Source organism: Arachis ipaensis, chromosome B6 (genome assembly GCF_059453495.1).
Source record: "Arachis ipaensis isolate K30076 ecotype BB chromosome B6, ASM5945349v1, whole genome shotgun sequence".
NCBI lineage: Eukaryota > Viridiplantae > Streptophyta > Magnoliopsida > Fabales > Fabaceae > Arachis > Arachis ipaensis.
In genome coordinates this window covers 60,483,262-60,508,834 of record NC_142441.1, presented here as the reverse complement: position 1 = coordinate 60,508,834, position 25,573 = coordinate 60,483,262, and the positions used below count along the sequence as shown (strand labels likewise).

Here is a 25,573-nt window from a genome sequence, read left to right as displayed (position 1 = left end):
AGCACTCCATCATGCTTCATGAAATAAGAGAAGATCAAAAAGCAATGAGGGAGGAACAACAAAGACAAGGAAGAGACATAGAAGAGCTCAAGGACATCATTGGTTCCTCAAGAAGGAAACGCCACCATCACTAAGGTGGATTCATTCCTTGTTTTTCTTTCTTTTGTTTTTCGTTTTCTCTGTTATGTGCCTATCTATGTTTGTGTCTTCACTACATGATCATTAGTAGTTAGTAACTTTGTCTTAAAGATATGAATGTCCTATGAATCCATCACCTCTCTTAAATGAAAAATGTTTTAATTCAAAAGAACAAGAAGTACATGAGTTTCGAATTTATCCTTGAACTTAGCTTAATTATATTAATGTGGTGACAATGCTTCTTGTTTTCTGAATGTAGGCTTGAACAGTGCATATGTCTTTTGAAGTTGTTGTTTAAGAATGTTAAATATGTTGGCTCTTGAAAGAATGATGACTAGGAGACATGTTATTTGATAATCTGAAAAATCATAAAAATGATTCTTGAAGCAAGAAAAAGCAGCAAAGAACAAAGCTTGTAGAAAAAAAAATAGGCGCAAAAAAAAATAGAAAAAAAATATAGAAAGAAAAAAAGCAAGCAGAAAAAGCCAAAAGCTCTTAAAACCAAGAGGCAAGAGCAAAAAGCCAATAACTCTTAAAACCAAAAGGCAAGGGAAAATAAAAAGGATCCCAAGGCTTTGAGCATCAGTGGATAGGAGGGCCTAAAGGAATAAAATCCTGGTCTAAGCGGCTAAACCAAGCTCTCCCTATCCATGTGCTTGCTTTAGGTGTCAAGTGAAAACTTGAGACTGAGCGGTTAAAGTCAAGGTCCAAAGCAAAAGAAGAGTGTGCTTAAGAACCCTGGACACCTCTAATTGGGGACTTTAGCAAAGCTGAGTCACAATCTGAAAAGGTTCACCCAATTATGTGTCTGTGGCATTTATGTATCCGGTGGTAATACTGGAAAACAAAGTGCTTAGGGCCACGGCCAAGACTCATAAAGAAGCTGTGTTCAAGAATCATCATACTGAACTAGGAGAGTCAATAACACTATTCGAAATCTGAAGTTCCTATAGATGCCAATCATTCTGAACCTCAATGGATAAAGTGAGATGCCAAAACTATTCAAGAGGCAAAAAGCTATAAGTCCCGCTCATATGATTGCATCTATGTTTCATTGATAGTTTGGAATTTATAGTATATTCTCTTCTTTTTATCCTATTTGAATTTCAGTTACTTGGGGACAAGCAACAATTTAAGTTTGGTGTTGTGATGAGCGGATAATTTATACGCTTTTTGGCATTGTTTTTAGTGTGTTTTTAGTAGGATCTAGTTACTTTTAGGGATGTTTTCATTAGTTTTTATGTTAAATTCACATTTCTGGACTTTACTATGAGTTTGTGTATTTTTCTGTGATTTCAGGTATTTTCTGGCTGAAATTGAGGGACTTGAGCAGAAATCAGATTCAGAGGTTGAAGAAGGACTGCTGATGCTGTTGGATTCTGACCTCCCTGAACTCAAAGTGAATTTTCTGGAGCTACAGAACTCGAAATGGCGCGCTTCCAATTGCGTTGGAAAGTAGACATCCAGGGCTTTCCAGCAATATATAATAGTCCATACTTTAGCCAAGAATAGACGATGTAAACTGGCGTTCAACGCCAGCCTTCTGCCCAAATCTGGCGTCCAGCGCCAGAAAAGGATCCAAAACCAGAGTTGAACGCCCAAACTGGCACAGAAACTGGCATTCAACTCCACAAATGGCCTCTGCACGTGCTACACTTAAGCTCAGCCCAAACACACACTAAGTGGGCCCCGGAAGTGGATTTATGCATCAATTACTTACTCATGTAAACCCTAGTGACTAGTTTATTATAAATAGGACCTTTTACTATTGTATTAGGCATCTTTGGTCTCAGTTTTAATCCATTGTTCATCTTAGGAGACTATTGATCATGTTTTAGGGGGCTGGCCATCTCGGCCATGCCTGAACCTTCACTTATGTATTTTCATACAGTAGAGTTTCTACACTCCATAGATTAAGGTGTGGAGCTCTGCTGTTCCTCAAAGATTACTGCAAAGTACTACTGTTTTCTATTCAACTCATCTTATTTTGCTTCTAAGATATCCATTCGCACCCAAGAACGTGATGAAGATGATGATTATGTATGACGCTCATCACCATTCTCCCCTATGAACACGTGCCTGACAAACACTTCCGTTCTACATGAAATAAGCTAGAATGAATATCTCTTAGATCTCCTAACCCGAATCTTCGTGGCGTAAGCTAGAATGATGGCGGCATTTAAGAGAATCCGGAAGGTCTAAACCTTGTCTGTGGTATTCTGAGTAGGATTCAATGATTGAATGACTGTGACGAGCTCCTAACTCGCGATTGTAGGGCGTTAGTGACAGACGCAAAAGGATAGTAAATTCTATTCCAGCATGATCGAGAACCGACAGATGAATAGCCGTGCCGTGACAGGGTGCGTGAGCATATTATTCACTGAGAGGATAAGATGAAGCCATTGGCAAGGGTGATGCCTCCAGACGATTAGCCGTGCCGTGACAGGGCATTGGATCATTTTCCCGAGAGATGACCGAAAGTAGCCATTGACAGTGGTGATGTATCACATAAAGCCAGCCATGGAAAGGAGTAAGACTGATTGGATGAAGATAGCAGGAAAGCAGAGGTTCAGAGGAACGAAAAGCATCTCCATTCGCTTATCTGAAATTCCTACCAATGATTTACATAAGTACCTCTATCCCTATTCTATTATTTATTATTCGAAAACTCCATAATTATTTTATATCCGCCTGACTGAGGTTTACAAGGTGACCATAGCTTGCTTCATACCAACAATCTCCGTGGGATTCGACCCTTACTCACGTAAGGTATTACTTGGACGACCCAGTGCACTTGCTGGTTAGTTGTATCGAAGTTGTGAACCATGGGATTGGCACCATGTTCTTGGCGCCAGTGCCAGGGAAAGGAAGAGCCATGAATTTTCCATAATCAAAGTGTAATCACGATTGCGCGTACCAAGTTGCTCACGTTGCCAGGGATTGTTTGAGCCTGGACATCACAATTTCGTGCACCAAGTTTTTGGCGCCGTTGCCGGGGATTGTTTGAGTTTTCGGCAAGCTTTTGGTCCGGTAACATCAATGCCAAGTTTGATCCGGCATCAGCACCAAGTTTTTGGCGCCGTTGCCGGGGATTGTTCGAGTTTGGACAACTGACGGTTCATCTTGTTGCTCAGATTAGGTAATTTTCTTTTTATTTTATTTTCAAAAATTTTTTAAAATTCTTTCAAAAATTTTTCATCTGTTTTCGAAAAATATAAAAATGTTTTCAAAATTTTGATTCAAAATTTTTAAGAATGAATTCTAGTGTTTCAGGATGATTTGTTGAATCCTGGCTGGCTGTACCCCATGTCTAATCTTTTGGACTGGGGTTTCAACTTACCATCACAAATGAAGAGATTTTCACACACTTAGTTGCTATATACATGAAAAGTATCCATATCTGCTGAAGCTTGGCTGGCCATTGGCCATGTCTAGTGTTTTGGACCGGAGCTTTCATTGAAAGCTTGGCTGGGTAGTGAGCCATGTCTAATTCCTGGACTGAAGCTTTAGACTAACATGGCAAGATTCCTGGAATTCATATTAAAAATTTTGGAATCCTTATTTTTTCTTTTTCATATAATTTTCAAAAAAAAATCCAAAAAAATTAGAAAATCATAAAAATTAAAAATATTTTTCTGTTTCTTGTTTGAGTCTTGAGTCATATCATAAGTTTGGTGTCACTTGCATATGCATCTTGCATTTTTTCGAAAATATCATGCATTCATAGTGTTCTTCATGATCTTCAAGTTGTTCTTGGTAAGTCTTCTTGTTTGATCTTGATGATTTTTTGTTTTGTGTCTTTTCATGTTTATCATATGCATTCTTGAATTCTTAGTGCGTAAGCATTAAAGAATTCTAAGTTTGGTGTCCTGCATGTTTTCTTTGCATTAAAAATTTTTCAAAATTGTGTCTATGATGTTCATCTTGACATTCATAGTGTTCTTGGTGTTCATCTTGACATTCATAGCATTCTTGCATGCATTCATTGTTTTGATCTAAAAATTTCTTGCATTGCATAATTTTCATGTTTTTCATAAAAATTTCAAAAATAAAAAAAAATATCTTTCCCTTTTTCTCTCATCAAATTCGAAAATGTGAGTTGACTTTTTCAAAAATTTTTAAAAATCAAGTTGTTTCTTATGAGTCAAATCAAATTTTCAATTTGAAAATCTTATCTTTTTCAAAATCTTTTTCAAAAATCAAATCTTTTTCAAAATTCTTAGTTATTTTCGAAAATTCCAAAAATATTTTTCAAAAATCTTTTTCTTATTTTTTATACCAAATTTTCGAAAATAACATAATCAATTAATGTTTTGATTCAAAAATTTGAAGTTTGATACTTGCTTGTTAAGAAAGATTCAAACTTTGAGAATCATATCTTGTGATTTCTTGTGAATCAAGTCATTAATTGAGATTTTTAAGATCAAATCTTTTTTCAAAACTAATTTCTATCATATCTTTTCAAAAATATCTTCTCATCTTATCTTTTTCAAAAAAATATCTTTTCAAAATATCTTTCCTAACCTCCTAACTACCTTTTCAAAATTGGTTTTCAAAATTTGTTTCAACTAACTAACTAACTTTTTGTTTGTTTCTTAACTTTTTCAAAACCACCTAACTAATTCTCCCTTTCTAATTTTCGAAAATACCTCTCTCTTTTTCAAAAATTCCTTTTTAATTAACTAATTATTTTTATTTTTTATTTGTGATTTCAAAAATTTTCGAAAATTACTAACATTTTTCAAAAACCATTTTCGAAAATCACTAACTCTTTTTCAAAATAATTTTCGAAAATTATCCCTCCCCCATCTCATTCTATTTATTCATTCATATCCTAACATCTCATCTCACCTCTCTTCCATCCTCACAGTTGTGTTTCTTCCATTATATTACATTCTTTGTCTCCCCCTCTTCTTCCACTCACACAGGAATCCCTATACTGTGGTATAAAGGATCTCCATTATTATTATTATTATTCTGTGCCTTCTTCTTTGTCATATGAGCAGGAGCAAGGATAAGAACATTCTTGTGGAAGCAGATCCAGAACCTGAAAGGACTCTGAAGAGAAAATTAAGAGAAGCTAAAATACAACAATCCAGAGATAACCTTTCAGAAATTTTCGAACAGGAAGAGGAGATGACAGCCGAAAATAATAATAATAATGTAAGGAAGATGCTTGGTGACTTTACTGCACCTAATTCCAATTTACATGGAAGAAGCATCTCCATTCCTGCCATTGGAGCAAACAACTTTGAGCTGAAACCTCAATTAGTTTCTCTGATGCAGCAGAACTGCAAGTTTCATGGACTTCCATCTGAAGATCCTTTTCAGTTCTTAACTGAATTCTTGCAGATATGTGATACTGTTAAGACTAATGGAGTAGATCCTGAAGTCTACAGGCTCATGCTTTTCCCTTTTGCTATAAGAGACAGAGCTAGATTATGGTTGGATTCTCAACCCAAAGACAGCCTGAACTCTTGGGATAAGCTGGACACGGCTTTCTTAGCCAAGTACTTTCCTCCTCAAAAGCTGAGCAAGCTTAGAGCTGATGTTCAAACCTTCAGACAGAAAGAAGGTGAATCCCTCTATGAAGCTTGGGAAAGATACAAACAGTTGACCAAAAAGTGTCCTTCTGACATGCTTTCAGAATGGACCATCCTAGATATATTCTATGATGGTTTATCTGAGCTATCAAAGATGTCACTGGACACTTCTGCAGGTGGATCCATTCACCTAAAGAAAACACCTGCAGAAGCTCAAGAACTCATTGACATGGTTGCTAATAACCAGTTCATGTACACTTCTGAAAGGAATCCTGTGAACAATGGGACGCCTATAAAGAAGGGAGTTCTTGAAGTTGATACTCTGAATGCCATATTGGCTCAGAATAAAATATTGACTCAGCAAGTCAATATGATCTCTCAGAGTCTGCATGGAATGCAAGCTGCATCCAACAGTACTCAAGAGGCTTTTTATGAAGAAGAAGCTTATGATCCTGAGAACCCTGCAATAGCAGAGGTGAATTACTTAGGTGAACCTTATGGAAATACCTATAACTCATCATGGAGAAATCATCCAAATTTCTCATGGAAGGATCAAAAGCCTCAACAAGGCTTTAATAATGGTGGAAGAAACAGGTTTAGCAATAGCAAGCCTTTTCCATCATCCACTCAGCAACAGACAGAGAACTCTGAACAAAATGCTTCTAATTTAGCAAATCTAGTCTCTGATCTATCCAAGGCCACTGTAAGCTTCATGAATGAAACAAGGTCTTCCATTAGAAATTTGGAAGCACAAGTGGGCCAGCTGAGTAAAAGGATCACTGAAATCCCTCCCAGTACTCTCCCAAGCAATACAGAAGAGAATCCAAAAGGAGAGTGCAAGGCCATTAACATAAGCAAAATGGCCGAACCCAATGAGGGAGAGGAGGACGTGAATCCCAAGGAGGAAGACCTCCTGGGACGACCAGTGATCAATAAGGAGCTTCCCTTTGAGGAACCAAAGGACTCTGAGGCTCATCTAGAGACCATAGAGATTCCATTGAACCTCCTTATACCCTTCATGAGCTCTGATGAGTATTCCTCTTCTAAAGAGAATGAGGATGTTACTGAAGAGCAAACTGCCAAGTTTCTTGATGCAATCATGAAGCTGAATGCCAAATTATTTGGCATTGATACTTGGGAAGTTGAACCTCCCTTGTTCATCAATGAACTAAGTGATCTGGATCAACTGACATTGCCTCAGAAGAGACAGGATCCTGGAAAGTTCATAATACCCTGTACCATAGGCACCATGATCTTTAAGGCCCTGTGTGACCTTGGTTCAGGGATAAACCTCATGCCCCTCTCTGTAATAGAGAAATTGGGAATCTATGGGGTGCAAGCTGCTAGAATCTTATTAGAGATGGCAGACAACTCAAGAAAACAGGCTTATGGACAAGTAGAGGATGTGCTAGTAAAGGTTGAGGGCCTTTACATCCCTACTGATTTCATAGTCCTGGATACTGGAAAGGAAGAGGATGAATCCATCATCCTAGGAAGACCTTTCCTGGCCACAGCAAGAGCTGTGATTGATGTTGACAGAGGTGAAATAGTCCTTCAATGGAATGAGGACTCCCTTGTCTTTAAAACTCAAGGATCTCCCTCTACAACCATGGAGAGGAAGCAGAAAAAGCTTCTCTCAAAGCAGAGTCAACCAGAGCCCCCACAGTCAAACTCTAAGTTTGGTGTTGGGAGGCCACAACCAAACTCTAAGTTTGGTGTTGAACTCCCATATCCAAACTCTAAGTTTGGTGTTGGAGAGTCTCAACAAAGCTCTGCACATCTGTGAGGCTCCATGAGAGCCCACTGTCAAAGCTATTGACATTAAAGAAGCGCTTGTTGGGAGGCAACCCAATTTTTATTTATTTTTCTTTCTTCTCAGTTATATGTCTTTGTAGGTTCATGATCATGTGGAGTCACAAAATAAATATAAAAATTGAAAACGGAATCAAAAACAGCAGAAGAAAAATCACACCTTGGAGGAGCATCTGTCTGGCGTTCAACGCCAGAACAGGCATGGTTCTGGCGTTCAACGCCAGAAATGGCACACAAATGGGCGTTGAACGCCCAAAATGGCCACCAACCTGGCGCTGAACGCCCAGAGTTGGGTACAAAGGCATTTTTACATGCTTAATGGGTGCAGGGATGTAATTCCTTGAACACCTCAGGATCTGTGGACCCCACAGGATCCACTCAGGATCTGTGGACCCCACAAGATCCCCACCTACCCCCACTCACTTCTTCTCACCACTCTCTTTCACACAACCCCATAAACACTCTTCCCTGAAAACCCTTCACCAATCACCTCAAACTCTCTTCCCCATCACCTCTTCACCACTCACATCCATCCACTCTTCCCCATAAACCTACCTCATAAACTCCACCTACCTTCAAAATTCAAAACCAATTTCCCACCCAAACCCACCCATATGGCCGAACCTTAACCCCCCCTCCCTTCCCTATATAAAGACCTCCATTCTTCATCAAATTCACACAACACACCCCTCTACACTCCTCTTGGCCGAAACCACATCTCCCTCTCCCTCTCCTCCATTTCTTCTTCTTCTTCATCTATTCTTTTGTTTATTGCTCGAGGGCGAGCAATATTCTAAGTTTGGTGTGGTAAAAGCATAGCTTTTTTGTTTTTCCATTACCATTGATGGCACCCAAGACCGGAGAATCCTCTAGAAGAGGGAAAGGGAAGACAAAAGCTTCCACATCCGAGTCATGGGAGATGGAAAGATTCATCTCCAAAGCCCATCAAGACCACTTCTATGATGTTGTGGCCAAGAAGAAGGTGATCCCTGAGGTCCCTTTTAAATTCAAAAGAAATGAGTATCCGGAGATCCGACATGAAATTCAAAGAAGAGGTTGGGAAGTTCTAACAAACCCCATCCAACAAGTCGGCATCCTAATGGTTCAAGAGTTCTATGCCAATGCATGGATCACCAAGAACCATGATCAAAGTAAGAACCCGGATCCAAAGAACTATGTTACAATGGTTCGGGGGAAATACTTAGATTTTAGTTCAGAAAATGTGAGGTTGGCGTTCAACTTGCCATACATGGAAGAGAACGCACGCCCCTACACAAGGAGAGTCAACTTTGATCAAAGGTTGGACCAAGTCCTTATGGACATATGTGTAGAAGGAGCTCAATGGAAGATTGACTCCAAAGGCAAGCCGGTTCAACTAAGAAGATTGGACCTCAAGCCTGTAGCTAGAGGATGGTTGGAGTTTATTCAATGCTCAATCATTCCCACTAGCAACCGGTCTGAAGTTACCATAGACTGGGCCATCATGATCCATAGTATCATGATTGGAGAAGAGGTGGAAGTTCATGAGATTATACCTCAAGAACTCTACAAGGTGGCCGACAAGTCCTCCACCATGGCAAGGTTAGCCTTTCCTCACCTCATTTGCCACCTATGCAATTCGGCTGGGATTGACATAGAGGGAGATATCCTCATCAAAGAGGACAAGCCCATCACTAAGAAAAAGATGGAGCAAGCAAGAGAGCCCAGTCATGGAGCTCAAGAGGCGCAAGAAGCTCATTTCCATGAGATCCCGGAGATGCCTCAAATGCACTTTCCTCCACAAAATTATTGGGAACAAATCAACACCTCCCTAGGAGAATTGAGTTCCAATATGGGACAACTAAGGGTGGAACATCAAGAGCACTCCATCATGCTTCATGAAATAAGAGAAGATCAAAAAGCAATGAGGGAGGAACAACAAAGACAAGGAAGAGACATAGAAGAGCTCAAGGACATCATTGGTTCCTCAAGAAGGAAACGCCACCATCACTAAGGTGGATTCATTCCTTGTTTTTCTTTCTTTTGTTTTTCGTTTTCTCTGTTATGTGCCTATCTATGTTTGTGTCTTCACTACATGATCATTAGTAGTTAGTAACTTTGTCTTAAAGATATGAATGTCCTATGAATCCATCACCTCTCTTAAATGAAAAATGTTTTAATTCAAAAGAACAAGAAGTACATGAGTTTCGAATTTATCCTTGAACTTAGCTTAATTATATTAATGTGGTGACAATGCTTCTTGTTTTCTGAATGTAGGCTTGAACAGTGCATATGTCTTTTGAAGTTGTTGTTTAAGAATGTTAAATATGTTGGCTCTTAAAGAATGATGACTAGGAGACATGTTATTTGATAATCTGAAAAATCATAAAAATGATTCTTGAAGCAAGAAAAAGCAGCAAAGAACAAAGCTTGTAGAAAAAAAAATAGGCGCAAAAAAAAATAGAAAAAAAAATATAGAAAGAAAAAAAGCAAGCAGAAAAAGCCAAAAGCTCTTAAAACCAAGAGGCAAGAGCAAAAAGCCAATAACTCTTAAAACCAAAAGGCAAGGGAAAATAAAAAGGATCCCAAGGCTTTGAGCATCAGTGGATAGGAGGGCCTAAAGGAATAAAATCCTGGTCTAAGCGGCTAAACCAAGCTCTCCCTATCCATGTGCTTGCTTTAGGTGTCAAGTGAAAACTTGAGACTGAGCGGTTAAAGTCAAGGTCCAAAGCAAAAGAAGAGTGTGCTTAAGAACCCTGGACACCTCTAATTGGGGACTTTAGCAAAGCTGAGTCACAATCTGAAAAGGTTCACCCAATTATGTGTCTGTGGCATTTATGTATCCGGTGGTAATACTGGAAAACAAAGTGCTTAGGGCCACGGCCAAGACTCATAAAGAAGCTGTGTTCAAGAATCATCATACTGAACTAGGAGAGTCAATAACACTATTCGAAATCTGAAGTTCCTATAGATGCCAATCATTCTGAACCTCAATGGATAAAGTGAGATGCCAAAACTATTCAAGAGGCAAAAAGCTATAAGTCCCGCTCATATGATTGCATCTATGTTTCATTGATAGTTTGGAATTTATAGTATATTCTCTTCTTTTTATCCTATTTGAATTTCAGTTACTTGGGGACAAGCAACAATTTAAGTTTGGTGTTGTGATGAGCGGATAATTTATACGCTTTTTGGCATTGTTTTTAGTGTGTTTTTAGTAGGATCTAGTTACTTTTAGGGATGTTTTCATTAGTTTTTATGTTAAATTCACATTTCTGGACTTTACTATGAGTTTGTGTATTTTTCTGTGATTTCAGGTATTTTCTGGCTGAAATTGAGGGACTTGAGCAGAAATCAGATTCAGAGGTTGAAGAAGGACTGCTGATGCTGTTGGATTCTGACCTCCCTGAACTCAAAGTGAATTTTCTGGAGCTACAGAACTCGAAATGGCGCGCTTCCAATTGCGTTGGAAAGTAGACATCCAGGACTTTCCAGCAATATATAATAGTCCATACTTTAGCCAAGAATAGACGATGTAAACTGGCGTTCAACGCCAGCCTTCTGCCCAAATCTGGCGTCCAGCGCCAGAAAAGGATCCAAAACCAGAGTTGAACGCCCAAACTGGCACAGAAACTGGCATTCAACTCCACAAATGGCCTCTGCACGTGCTACACTTAAGCTCAGCCCAAACACACACTAAGTGGGCCCCGGAAGTGGATTTATGCATCAATTACTTACTCATGTAAACCCTAGTGACTAGTTTATTATAAATAGGACCTTTTACTATTGTATTAGGCATCTTTGGTCTCAGTTTTAATCCATTGTTCATCTTAGGAGACTATTGATCATGTTTTAGGGGGCTGGCCATCTCGGCCATGCCTGAACCTTCACTTATGTATTTTCATACAGTAGAGTTTCTACACTCCATAGATTAAGGTGTGGAGCTCTGCTGTTCCTCAAAGATTACTGCAAAGTACTACTGTTTTCTATTCAACTCATCTTACTTTGCTTCTAAGATATCCATTCGCACCCAAGAACGTGATGAAGATGATGATTATGTATGACGCTCATCACCATTCTCCCCTATGAACACGTGCCTGACAAACACTTCCGTTCTACATGAAATAAGCTAGAATGAATATCTCTTAGATCTCCTAACCCGAATCTTCGTGGCGTAAGCTAGAATGATGGCGGCATTTAAGAGAATCCGGAAGGTCTAAACCTTGTCTGTGGTATTCTGAGTAGGATTCAATGATTGAATGACTGTGACGAGCTCCTAACTCGCGATTGTAGGGCGTTAGTGACAGACGCAAAAGGATAGTAAATTCTATTCCAGCATGATCGAGAACCGACAGATGAATAGCCGTGCCGTGACAGGGTGCGTGAGCATATTATTCACTGAGAGGATAAGATGAAGCCATTGGCAAGGGTGATGCCTCCAGACGATTAGCCGTGCCGTGACAGGGCATTGGATCATTTTCCCGAGAGATGACCGAAAGTAGCCATTGACAGTGGTGATGTATCACATAAAGCCAGCCATGGAAAGGAGTAAGACTGATTGGATGAAGATAGCAGGAAAGCAGAGGTTCAGAGGAACGAAAAGCATCTCCATTCGCTTATCTGAAATTCCTACCAATGATTTACATAAGTACCTCTATCCCTATTCTATTATTTATTATTCGAAAACTCCATAATTATTTTATATCCGCCTGACTGAGGTTTACAAGGTGACCATAGCTTGCTTCATACCAACAATCTCCGTGGGATTCGACCCTTACTCACGTAAGGTATTACTTGGACGACCCAGTGCACTTGCTGGTTAGTTGTATCGAAGTTGTGAACCATGGGATTGGCACCATGTTCTTGGCGCCAGTGCCAGGGAAAGGAAGAGCCATGAATTTTCCATAATCAAAGTGTAATCACGATTGCGCGTACCAAGTTGCTCACGTTGCCAGGGATTGTTTGAGCCTGGACATCACAATTTCGTGCACCAAGTTTTTGGCGCCGTTGCCGGGGATTGTTTGAGTTTTCGGCAAGCTTTTGGTCCGGTAACATCAATGCCAAGTTTGATCCGGCATCAGCACCAAGTTTTTGGCGCCGTTGCCGGGGATTGTTCGAGTTTGGACAACTGACGGTTCATCTTGTTGCTCAGATTAGGTAATTTTCTTTTTATTTTATTTTCAAAAATTTTTTAAAATTCTTTCAAAAATTTTTCATCTGTTTTCGAAAAATATAAAAATGTTTTCAAAATTTTGATTCAAAATTTTTAAGAATGAATTCTAGTGTTTCAGGATGATTTGTTGAATCCTGGCTGGCTGTACCCCATGTCTAATCTTTTGGACTGGGGTTTCAACTTACCATCACAAATGAAGAGATTTTCACACACTTAGTTGCTATATACATGAAAAGTATCCATATCTGCTGAAGCTTGGCTGGCCATTGGCCATGTCTAGTGTTTTGGACCGGAGCTTTCATTGAAAGCTTGGCTGGGTAGTGAGCCATGTTTAATTCCTGGACTGAAGCTTTAGACTAACATGGCAAGATTCCTGGAATTCATATTAAAAATTTTGGAATCCTTATTTTTTCTTTTTCATATAATTTTCAAAAAAAAATCCAAAAAAATTAGAAAATCATAAAAATTAAAAATATTTTTCTGTTTCTTGTTTGAGTCTTGAGTCATATCATAAGTTTGGTGTCACTTGCATATGCATCTTGCATTTTTTCGAAAATATCATGCATTCATAGTGTTCTTCATGATCTTCAAGTTGTTCTTGGTAAGTCTTCTTGTTTGATCTTGATGATTTTTTGTTTTGTGTCTTTTCATGTTTATCATATGCATTCTTGAATTCTTAGTGCGTAAGCATTAAAGAATTCTAAGTTTGGTGTCCTGCATGTTTTCTTTGCATTAAAAATTTTTCAAAATTGTGTCTATGATGTTCATCTTGACATTCATAGTGTTCTTGGTGTTCATCTTGACATTCATAGCATTCTTGCATGCATTCATTGTTTTGATCTAAAAATTTCTTGCATTGCATAATTTTCATGTTTTTCATAAAAATTTCAAAAATAAAAAAAAATATCTTTCCCTTTTTCTCTCATCAAATTCGAAAATGTGAGTTGACTTTTTCAAAAATTTTTAAAAATCAAGTTGTTTCTTATGAGTCAAATCAAATTTTCAATTTGAAAATCTTATCTTTTTCAAAATCTTTTTCAAAAATCAAATCTTTTTCAAAATTCTTAGTTATTTTCGAAAATTCCAAAAATATTTCTCAAAAATCTTTTTCTTATTTTTTATACCAAATTTTCGAAAATAACATAATCAATTAATGTTTTGATTCAAAAATTTGAAGTTTGATACTTGCTTGTTAAGAAAGATTCAAACTTTGAGAATCATATCTTGTGATTTCTTGTGAATCAAGTCATTAATTGAGATTTTTAAGATCAAATCTTTTTTCAAAACTAATTTCTATCATATCTTTTCAAAAATATCTTCTCATCTTATCTTTTTCAAAAAAATATCTTTTCAAAATATCTTTCCTAACCTCCTAACTACCTTTTCAAAATTGGTTTTCAAAATTTGTTTCAACTAACTAACTAACTTTTTGTTTGTTTCTTAACTTTTTCAAAACCACCTAACTAATTCTCCCTTTCTAATTTTCGAAAATACCTCTCTCTTTTTCAAAAATTCCTTTTTAATTAACTAATTATTTTTATTTTTTATTTGTGATTTCAAAAATTTTCGAAAATTACTAACATTTTTCAAAAACCATTTTCGAAAATCACTAACTCTTTTTCAAAATAATTTTCGAAAATTATCCCTCCCCCATCTCATTCTATTTATTCATTCATATCCTAACATCTCATCTCACCTCTCTTCCATCCTCACAGTTGTGTTTCTTCCATTATATTACATTCTTTGTCTCCCCCTCTTCTTCCACTCACACAGGAATCCCTATACTGTGGTATAAAGGATCTCCATTATTATTATTATTATTCTGTGCCTTCTTCTTTGTCATATGAGCAGGAGCAAGGATAAGAACATTCTTGTGGAAGCAGATCCAGAACCTGAAAGGACTCTGAAGAGAAAATTAAGAGAAGCTAAAATACAACAATCCAGAGATAACCTTTCAGAAATTTTCGAACAGGAAGAGGAGATGACAGCCGAAAATAATAATAATAATGTAAGGAAGATGCTTGGTGACTTTACTGCACCTAATTCCAATTTACATGGAAGAAGCATCTCCATTCCTGCCATTGGAGCAAACAACTTTGAGCTGAAACCTCAATTAGTTTCTCTGATGCAGCAGAACTGCAAGTTTCATGGACTTCCATCTGAAGATCCTTTTCAGTTCTTAACTGAATTCTTGCAGATATGTGATACTGTTAAGACTAATGGAGTAGATCCTGAAGTCTACAGGCTCATGCTTTTCCCTTTTGCTATAAGAGACAGAGCTAGATTATGGTTGGATTCTCAACCCAAAGACAGCCTGAACTCTTGGGATAAGCTGGACACGGCTTTCTTAGCCAAGTACTTTCCTCCTCAAAAGCTGAGCAAGCTTAGAGCTGATGTTCAAACCTTCAGACAGAAAGAAGGTGAATCCCTCTATGAAGCTTGGGAAAGATACAAACAGTTGACCAAAAAGTGTCCTTCTGACATGCTTTCAGAATGGACCATCCTAGATATATTCTATGATGGTTTATCTGAGCTATCAAAGATGTCACTGGACACTTCTGCAGGTGGATCCATTCACCTAAAGAAAACACCTGCAGAAGCTCAAGAACTCATTGACATGGTTGCTAATAACCAGTTCATGTACACTTCTGAAAGGAATCCTGTGAACAATGGGACGCCTATAAAGAAGGGAGTTCTTGAAGTTGATACTCTGAATGCCATATTGGCTCAGAATAAAATATTGACTCAGCAAGTCAATATGATCTCTCAGAGTCTGCATGGAATGCAAGCTGCATCCAACAGTACTCAAGAGGCTTTTTATGAAGAAGAAGCTTATGATCCTGAGAACCCTGCAATAGCAGAGGTGAATTACTTAGGTGAACCTTATGGAAATACCTATAACTCATCATGGAGAAATCATCCAAATTTCTCATGGAAGGATCAAAAGCCTCAACAAGGCTTTAATAATGGTGGAAGAAACAGGTTTAGCAATAGCAAGCCTTTTCCATCATCCACTCAGCAACAGACAGAGAACTCTGAACAAAATGCTTCTAATTTAGCAAATCTAGTCTCTGATCTATCCAAGGCCACTGTAAGCTTCATGAATGAAACAAGGTCTTCCATTAGAAATTTGGAAGCACAAGTGGGCCAGCTGAGTAAAAGGATCACTGAAATCCCTCCCAGTACTCTCCCAAGCAATACAGAAGAGAATCCAAAAGGAGAGTGCAAGGCCATTAACATAAGCAAAATGGCCGAACCCAATGAGGGAGAGGAGGACGTGAATCCCAAGGAGGAAGACCTCCTGGGACGACCAGTGATCAATAAGGAGCTTCCCTCTGAGGAACCAAAGGACTCTGAGGCTCATCTAGAGACCATAGAGATTCCATTGAACCTCCTTATACCCTTCATGAGCTCTGATGAGTATTCCTCTTCTAAAGAGAATGAGGATGTTACTGAAGAGCAAACTGCCAAGTTTCTTGATGCAATCATGAAGCTGAATGCCAAATTATTTGGCATTGATACTTGGGAAGTTGAACCTCCCTTGTTCATCAATGAACTAAGTGATCTGGATCAACTGACATTGCCTCAGAAGAGACAGGATCCTGGAAAGTTCATAATACCCTGTACCATAGGCACCATGATCTTTAAGGCCCTGTGTGACCTTGGTTCAGGGATAAACCTCATGCCCCTCTCTGTAATAGAGAAATTGGGAATCTATGGGGTGCAAGCTGCTAGAATCTTATTAGAGATGGCAGACAACTCAAGAAAACAGGCTTATGGACAAGTAGAGGATGTGCTAGTAAAGGTTGAGGGCCTTTACATCCCTACTGATTTCATAGTCCTGGATACTGGAAAGGAAGAGGATGAATCCATCATCCTAGGAAGACCTTTCCTGGCCACAGCAAGAGCTGTGATTGATGTTGACAGAGGTGAAATAGTCCTTCAATGGAATGAGGACTCCCTTGTCTTTAAAACTCAAGGATCTCCCTCTACAACCATGGAGAGGAAGCAGAAAAAGCTTCTCTCAAAGCAGAGTCAACCAGAGCCCCCACAGTCAAACTCTAAGTTTGGTGTTGGGAGGCCACAACCAAACTCTAAGTTTGGTGTTGAACTCCCATATCCAAACTCTAAGTTTGGTGTTGGAGAGTCTCAACAAAGCTCTGCACATCTGTGAGGCTCCATGAGAGCCCACTGTCAAAGCTATTGACATTAAAGAAGCGCTTGTTGGGAGGCAACCCAATTTTTATTTATTTTTCTTTCTTCTCAGTTATATGTCTTTGTAGGTTCATGATCATGTGGAGTCACAAAATAAATATAAAAATTGAAAACGGAATCAAAAACAGCAGAAGAAAAATCACACCTTGGAGGAGCATCTGTCTGGCGTTCAGCGCCAGAACAGAGCATGGTTCTGGCGCTGAACGCCCAAAATGGGCAGCTTCTGGGCGCTGAACGCCAGAACAGGCATGGTTCTGGCGTTCAACGCCAGAAATGGCACACAAATGGGCGTTGAACGCCCAAAATGGCCACCAACCTGGCGCTGAACGCCCAGAGTTGGGTACAAAGGCATTTTTACATGCTTAATGGGTGCAGGGATGTAATTCCTTGAACACCTCAGGATCTGTGGACCCCACAGGATCCACTCAGGATCTGTGGACCCCACAGGATCCCCACCTACCCCCACTCACTTCTTCTCACCACTCTCTTTCACACAACCCCATAAACACTCTTCCCTGAAAACCCTTCACCAATCACCTCAAACTCTCTTCCCCATCACCTCTTCACCACTCACATCCATCCACTCTTCCCCATAAACCTACCTCATAAACTCCACCTACCTTCAAAATTCAAAACCAATTTCCCACCCAAACCCACCCATATGGCCGAACCTTAACCCCCCCTCCCTTCCCTATATAAAGACCTCCATTCTTCATCAAATTCACACAACACACCCCTCTACACTCCTCTTGGCCGAAACCACATCTCCCTCTCCCTCTCCTCCATTTCTTCTTCTTCTTCATCTATTCTTTTGTTTATTGCTCGAGGGCGAGCAATATTCTAAGTTTGGTGTGGTAAAAGCATAGCTTTTTTGTTTTTCCATTACCATTGATGGCACCCAAGACCGGAGAATCCTCTAGAAGAGGGAAAGGGAAGACAAAAGCTTCCACATCCGAGTCATGGGAGATGGAAAGATTCATCTCCAAAGCCCATCAAGACCACTTCTATGATGTTGTGGCCAAGAAGAAGGTGATCCCTGAGGTCCCTTTTAAATTCAAAAGAAATGAGTATCCGGAGATCCGACATGAAATTCAAAGAAGAGGTTGGGAAGTTCTAACAAACCCCATCCAACAAGTCGGCATCCTAATGGTTCAAGAGTTCTATGCCAATGCATGGATCACCAAGAACCATGATCAAAGTAAGAACCCGGATCCAAAGAACTATGTTACAATGGTTCGGGGGAAATACTTAGATTTTAGTTCAGAAAATGTGAGGTTGGCGTTCAACTTGCCATACATGGAAGAGAACGCACGCCCCTACACAAGGAGAGTCAACTTTGATCAAAGGTTGGACCAAGTCCTTATGGACATATGTGTAGAAGGAGCTCAATGGAAGATTGACTCCAAAGGCAAGCCGGTTCAACTAAGAAGATTGGACCTCAAGCCTGTAGCTAGAGGATGGTTGGAGTTTATTCAATGCTCAATCATTCCCACTAGCAACCGGTCTGAAGTTACCATAGACTGGGCCATCATGATCCATAGTATCATGATTGGAGAAGAGGTGGAAGTTCATGAGATTATACCTCAAGAACTCTACAAGGTGGCCGACAAGTCCTCCACCATGGCAAGGTTAGCCTTTCCTCACCTCATTTGCCACCTATGCAATTCGGCTGGGATTGACATAGAGGGAGATATCCTCATCAAAGAGGACAAGCCCATCACTAAGAAAAAGATGGAGCAAGCAAGAGAGCCCAGTCATGGAGCTCAAGAGGCGCAAGAAGCTCATTTCCATGAGATCCCGGAGATGCCTCAAATGCACTTTCCTCCACAAAATTATTGGGAACAAATCAACACCTCCCTAGGAGAATTGAGTTCCAATATGGGACAACTAAGGGTGGAACATCAAGAGCACTCCATCATGCTTCATGAAATAAGAGAAGATCAAAAAGCAATGAGGGAGGAACAACAAAGACAAGGAAGAGACATAGAAGAGCTCAAGGACATCATTGGTTCCTCAAGAAGGAAACGCCACCATCACTAAGGTGGATTCATTCCTTGTTTTTCTTTCTTTTGTTTTTCGTTTTCTCTGTTATGTGCCTCTCTATGTTTGTGTCTTCACTACATGATCATTAGTAGTTAGTAACTTTGTCTTAAAGATATGAATGTCCTATGAATCCATCACCTCTCTTAAATGAAAAATGTTTTAATTCAAAAGAACAAGAAGTACATGAGTTTCGAATTTATCCTTGAACTTAGCTTAATTATATTAATGTGGTGACAATGCTTCATGTTTTCTGAATGTAGGCTTGAACAGTGCATATGTCTTTTGAAGTTGTTGTTTAAGAATGTTAAATATGTTGGCTCTTGAAAGAATGATGACTAGGAGACATGTTATTTGATAATCTGAAAAATCATAAAAATGATTCTTGAAGCAAGAAAAAGCAGCAAAGAACAAAGCTTGTAGAAAAAAAAATAGGCGCAAAAAAAAATAGAAAAAAAAATATAGAAAGAAAAAAAGCAAGCAGAAAAAGCCAAAAGCTCTTAAAACCAAGAGGCAAGAGCAAAAAGCCAATAACTCTTAAAACCAAAAGGCAAGGGAAAATAAAAAGGATCCCAAGGCTTTGAGCATCAGTGGATAGGAGGGCCTAAAGGAATAAAATCCTGGTCTAAGCGGCTAAACCAAGCTCTCCCTATCCATGTGCTTGCTTTAGGTGTCAAGTGAAAACTTGAGACTGAGCGGTTAAAGTCAAGGTCCAAAGCAAAAGAAGAGTGTGCTTAAGAACCCTGGACACCTCTAATTGGGGACTTTAGCAAAGCTGAGTCACAATCTGAAAAGGTTCACCCAATTATGTGTCTGTGGCATTTATGTATCCGGTGGTAATACTGGAAAACAAAGTGCTTAGGGCCACGGCCAAGACTCATAAAGAAGCTGTGTTCAAGAATCATCATACTGAACTAGGAGAGTCAATAACACTATTCGAAATCTGAAGTTCCTATAGATGCCAATCATTCTGAACCTCAATGGATAAAGTGAGATGCCAAAACTATTCAAGAGGCAAAAAGCTATAAGTCCCGCTCATATGATTGCATCTATGTTTCATTGATAGTTTGGAATTTATAGTATATTCTCTTCTTTTTATCCTATTTGAATTTCAGTTACTTGGGGACAAGCAACAATTTAAGTTTGGTGTTGTGATGAGCGGATAATTTATACGCTTTTTGGCATTGTTTTTAGTGTGTTTTTAGTAGGATCTAGTTACTTTTAGGGATGTTTTCATTAGTTTTTATGTTAAATTCACATTTCTGGACTTTACTATGAGTTTGTGTATTTTTCTGTGATTTCAGGTATTTTCTGGCTGAAATTGAGGGACTTGAGCAGAAATCAGATTCAGAGGTTGAAGAAGGACTGCTGATGCTGTTGGATTCTGACCTCCCTGAACTCAAAGTGAATTTTCTGGAGCTACAGAACTCGAAATGGCGCGCTTCCAATTGCGTTGGAAAGTAGACATCCAGGGCTTTCCAGCAATATATAATAGTCCATACTTTAGCCAAGAATAGACGATGTAAACTGGCGTTCAACGCCAGCCTTCTGCCCAAATCTGGCGTCCAGCGCCAGAAAAGGATCCAAAACCAGAGTTGAACGCCCAAACTGGCACAGAAACTGGCATTCAACTCCACAAATGGCCTCTGCACGTGCTACACTTAAGCTCAGCCCAAACACACACTAAGTGGGCCCCGGAAGTGGATTTATGCATCAATTACTTACTCATGTAAACCCTAGTGACTAGTTTATTATAAATAGGACCTTTTACTATTGTATTAGGCATCTTTGGTCTCAGTTTTAATCCATTGTTCATCTTAGGAGACTATTGATCATGTTTTAGGGGGCTGGCCATCTCGGCCATGCCTGAACCTTCACTTATGTATTTTCATACAGTAGAGTTTCTACACTCCATAGATTAAGGTGTGGAGCTCTGCTGTTCCTCAAAGATTACTGCAAAGTACTACTGTTTTCTATTCAACTCATCTTATTTTGCTTCTAAGATATCCATTCGCACCCAAGAACGTGATGAAGATGATGATTATGTATGACGCTCATCACCATTCTCCCCTATGAACACGTGCCTGACAAACACTTCCGTTCTACATGAAATAAGCTAGAATGAATATCTCTTAGATCTCCTAACCCGAATCTTCGTGGCGTAAGCTAGAATGATGGCGGCATTTAAGAGAATCCGGAAGGTCTAAACCTTGTCTGTGGTATTCTGAGTAGGATTCAATGATTGAATGACTGTGACGAGCTCCTAACTCGCGATTGCAGGGCGTTAGTGACAGACGCAAAAGGATGGTAAATTCTATTCCAGCATGATCGAGAACCGACAGATGAATAGCTGTGTCGTGACAGGGTGCGTGAGCATATTATTCACTGAGAGGATAAGATGAAGCCATTGGCAAGGCTGATGCCTGCAGACGATTAGCCGTGCCGTGACAGGGCATTGGATCATTTTCCCGAGAGATGACCGAAAGTAGCCATTGACAGTGGTGATGTATCACATAAAGCCAGCCATGGAAAGGAGTAAGACTGATTGGATGAAGATAGCAGGAAAGCAGAGGTTCAGAGGAACGAAAAGCATCTCCATTCGCTTATCTGAAATTCCTACCAATGATTTACATAAGTACCTCTATCCCTATTCTATTATTTATTATTCGAAAACTCAATAATTATTTTATATCCGCCTGACTGAGGTTTACAAGGTGACCATAGCTTGCTTCATACCAACAATCTCCGTGGGATTCGACCCTTACTCACGTAAGGTATTACTTGGATGACCCAGTGCACTTGCTGGTTAGTTGTATCGAAGTTGTGAACCATGGGATTGGCACCATGTTCTTGGCGCCAGTGCCAGGGAAAGGAAGAGCCATGAATTTTCCATAATCAAAGTGTAATCACGATTGCGCGTACCAAGTTGCTCACGTTGCCAGGGATTGTTTGAGCCTGGACATCACAATTTCGTGCACCAGTAACCGACATTAACACACGCTCATGAGTACATGTGAAAAGTCAACAAAGGAAAATAGCTAGTGCATATAATGACAAGTGAATGCAAGGTATTTATTGGCATGCCAGAAAAGGGCATGAGTTGCATAGACCAAGCATTACTTTGTAACAAATCATCACGTTTGTATTGACAATTAAATTCAATTAATATAATAGTAAAGGGAATTTGTGAAAAGCAAGCGTTGAATATTAGAATAACATAGAGAAGTGCATAATGCCATATGGGCTTTTTCACAAACACATAGCATGCAAGGTAAATAAAGTATAGAAAGTAGTAAAGTGAACATGCAAGCAACCCTTTAAAGAAAATGTTATATAATTGCCAAACAATTTGCAATAATCCACAAGCATATAAGGAAGAATAATGACTCAAATAAAATTCTAACACCATGTAAAAAGGAAAGGAGAAGAAAGAAAATATGAATAATGAAAAGAAAAAAAAAGGAAAGAAAAGAAAATAACATATAAAATAAGAAGAATGAGAGAAAAGGAAAGAGGGAAGAAGAAAATAAAACCTTGGTAACGGAGGTGAGTGAAAGGTAAGATAGAAGGAAGAAGGGAGGAGGAAGAAATAAGGAGGGAAAAGAAAAATTAGGATTTGGAGAAGAGAAAGATATGATATTTGGCAAAAGTAGGAAAACTGTGCGCCGTAAGCGACGCGATCGCATGGGGCATGCGGTCGCGCGACTTGCACTTAAGGTGATTGACGTGGTCGCGTCAGCCACGCGATCACGTGACCCAGTTTGTGCCAGTGGCGCGAGGGTTGCCTCGCACTCGCACAACTCTCTGTTCAAAATTATTAAATGCCAAATTTTAGGTGGCGCGATCGCGTGGGGCATGCGATCGCGTGAGTGGGCAGTTTATGGGGTACGACGTGGCCGTGTGGGGCACGCGGTCACGTGAGGGGAATTGCGCGTCCAGCGCCAGTCCAGTACCACTCTTGCACAACTTTCAGATGTGCACCCGTTTTACGTCGAAAATCAGGGCACGCGGCCGCGTGGGGCACGCGGTCGCGTGGGAGGCCATTATGCCCATACGATGCGGACGCGTCAGTGACGCAGTCGCGTGTGTTGATTTGTGCCACTGGCACGCCTCCAGCCACGCTCCAGCGTGACTGTCTATTCGTTTTTTATTTTTCTCTCCTCTCCTTGCCACGCGGACGCGTCACTGATGCGGTCGCGTCGCGTGGCACCTTCCTCTTTTTTTTTTTTTTTTTAAATATGCAGATGCAGATGCACGAAAGTACTGATAAAGAGAAGAGTTATTGAATATGAAAAACTAAAAATAAAGAAAATAACGATCATACCATGGTGGGTTGTCTCCCACCTAGCACTTTGCTTTAACGTCCGTAAGTTGGACGCTCCACTAGCTCAATCTTCTGCTATGTGGAGATCCTCCAAGAGGAAGATCTCAAGCTCCTTGTTTTTCTGCATCTTCTCGCCATGGTATAGCTTCAGGCATTGTCCATTAACTTTGATAAGTTCAGAACTTAAAGGATGACTTAGGTGATAAACTCCGTACGGTTCGGCCTTCTCTACTCTGTATGGACCTTCCCATCTGGATCTCAACTTGCCTGGCATGAGCCTCAGACGAGATTTGTAAAGGAGGACTAAATCCCCAGGTTGGAACTCTTTCCTCTTGATGTGCTGATCATGTGCAGCCTTCATCTTTTCCTTGTATAGTCTTGAGTTCTCATAAGCTTCTAGGCGAAGGCTTTCCAGTTCTTGCAGTTGCAACTTCCTTTCAGCTCCGGCGTCCTCCATCTCCATGTTGCACTCCTTGACTGCCCAAAAGGCTTTGTGCTCTACCTCAACAGGGAGATGACAAGCTGTTTTGTATGCTGTTCTGTATGCCCAGAGTGCATCTTGTAGCCTGGTGCTCCAGTCCTTTCTATGAGGTTTGACTATCTTCTGCAAGATACACTTTATCTCTCTGTTCGACACCTCAGCTTGCCCATTGGTCTGAGGATGGTATGATGTTGCAACCTTATGAATTATCCCATGCCTCTTCATTAATCCTGTTAGTCCTGTTACAAAAATGGGTGCCTTGATCACTCACGATTGCTCGTGGTGATCCAAAGCGACAAATAATATGGTTTCTCACAAAGGAAACAACAGTGTTAACATCATCAGTGCGGGTAGGAATTGCTTCCACCCATTTAGAAACGTAGTCCACAGCTAATAATATATAAAAATAACCATTAGAATTTGGAAATGGACCCATGAAGTCAATGCCCCAAACATCAAAAATTTCACAGAAAAGCATAATTTGTTGAGGCATCTCATCCCTCCTGGATATATTACCAAATTTTTGGCATGGGGGGCAAGATTTACAAAATCCAACAGCGTCTCTAAAAAGAGTAGGCCACCAGAATCCACAGTCCAAGATTTTTCTAGCAGTTCTTTGAGGGCCAAAATGTCCTCCACTCTCAGATGAGTGAGAGGCCTCTAAGATGGACTGGAATTCTGATTGAGGCACACACCGTCTAATTACCTGATTAGCGCCACATCTCCATAAATATGGGTCATCCCATATATAATATTTAGACTCGCTTTTCAGCTTGTCTCTTTGATTCTTAGAAAAGTTAGGAGGAATTATGCGGCTAACTAGATAATTAGCTACAGGTGCATACCAGGGAGATACCTCAGATACTGCTTACAGGTTATCAAATGGAAAATTATCATCTATAGGAGCAGAATCATCCTTAATGTGCTCAAGGCGACTCAAGTGGTCTGCCACTAAATTCTGGTTACCACTCCTATCCTTTATTTCTAAATCAAATTCTTGTAATAGCAGTATCCAACGTATGAGCCTTGGTTTGGACTCCTTTTTAGATAATAGATACTTTAAAGCTGCATGGTCCGCATACACTACTACTCTAGTACCAAGTAAATAAGCTCGGAATTTATCCAGAGCAAAAACAATAGCAAGAAGCTCTTTCTCAGTAGTAGTATAATTGGACTGGGCAGCGTCTAAAGTCTTAGACGCATAAGCAATAACAAAAGGATCCTTACCTTGGCGCTGAGCCAGCGCTGCTCCTACTGCATGGTTGGAAGCATCGACATGATCTCAAACGGCTGGTTCCAGTCTGGTCCTCTCACAATTGGAGCTTGAGTCAGGGCGGCCTTCAGCTTATCAAACGCTTGCTTGCAATATTCACTGAACTCGAACTCAATATCCTTCTGTAGTAATCTGGATAAGGGAAGTGCTACCTTACTAAAGTCCTTAATAAATCTCCTATAAAAATATGCATGGCCCAGGAACGAACGAACTTCCCTTACAGAAGAGGGGTAAGGTAAACTAGAAATAACACTCACCTTTGCTGGGTCTACAGAAATGCCATTATTAGATACCACATGTCCTAATACAATCCCTTGTTTTACCATAAAATGACATTTTTCAAAATTCAATACAAGGATTGTATTAACACATCTATGTAATACTCTAGATAATCCATCTAAGCAAAGGCTAAAAGAATCACCATAAACGCTAAAATCATCCATAAAAACCTCCATACAGTCCTCAATAAGATCAGAGAAAAGACTCATCATACACCTTTGGAAAGTAGTTGGTGCATTGCACAAGCCAAAGGGCATTCTCTTGTAAGCATAAGTCCCAAAAGGACATGTAAAAGTGGTCTTTTCCTGGTCCTCAG

At 39.8% G+C, this 25,573-nt stretch overlaps 2 non-coding genes and 1 pseudogene across 2 annotated transcripts; all 3 read right to left on the bottom strand.

Annotated features, from left to right (window-relative positions):
* The window catches only part of LOC148555768 (uncharacterized), a 102,215-nt pseudogene that overhangs the window by 19,097 nt on the left and 57,545 nt on the right, over positions 1 to 25,573 (bottom strand).
* Positions 5,674 to 5,781, bottom strand: LOC148555772 (small nucleolar RNA R71). Its single transcript, XR_015887315.1, has one exon. It is a non-coding gene; the product is annotated as a small nucleolar RNA R71 (small nucleolar RNA).
* LOC148555771 (small nucleolar RNA R71) lies at positions 15,026 to 15,133 on the bottom strand. Its single transcript, XR_015887314.1, has one exon. It is a non-coding gene; the product is annotated as a small nucleolar RNA R71 (small nucleolar RNA).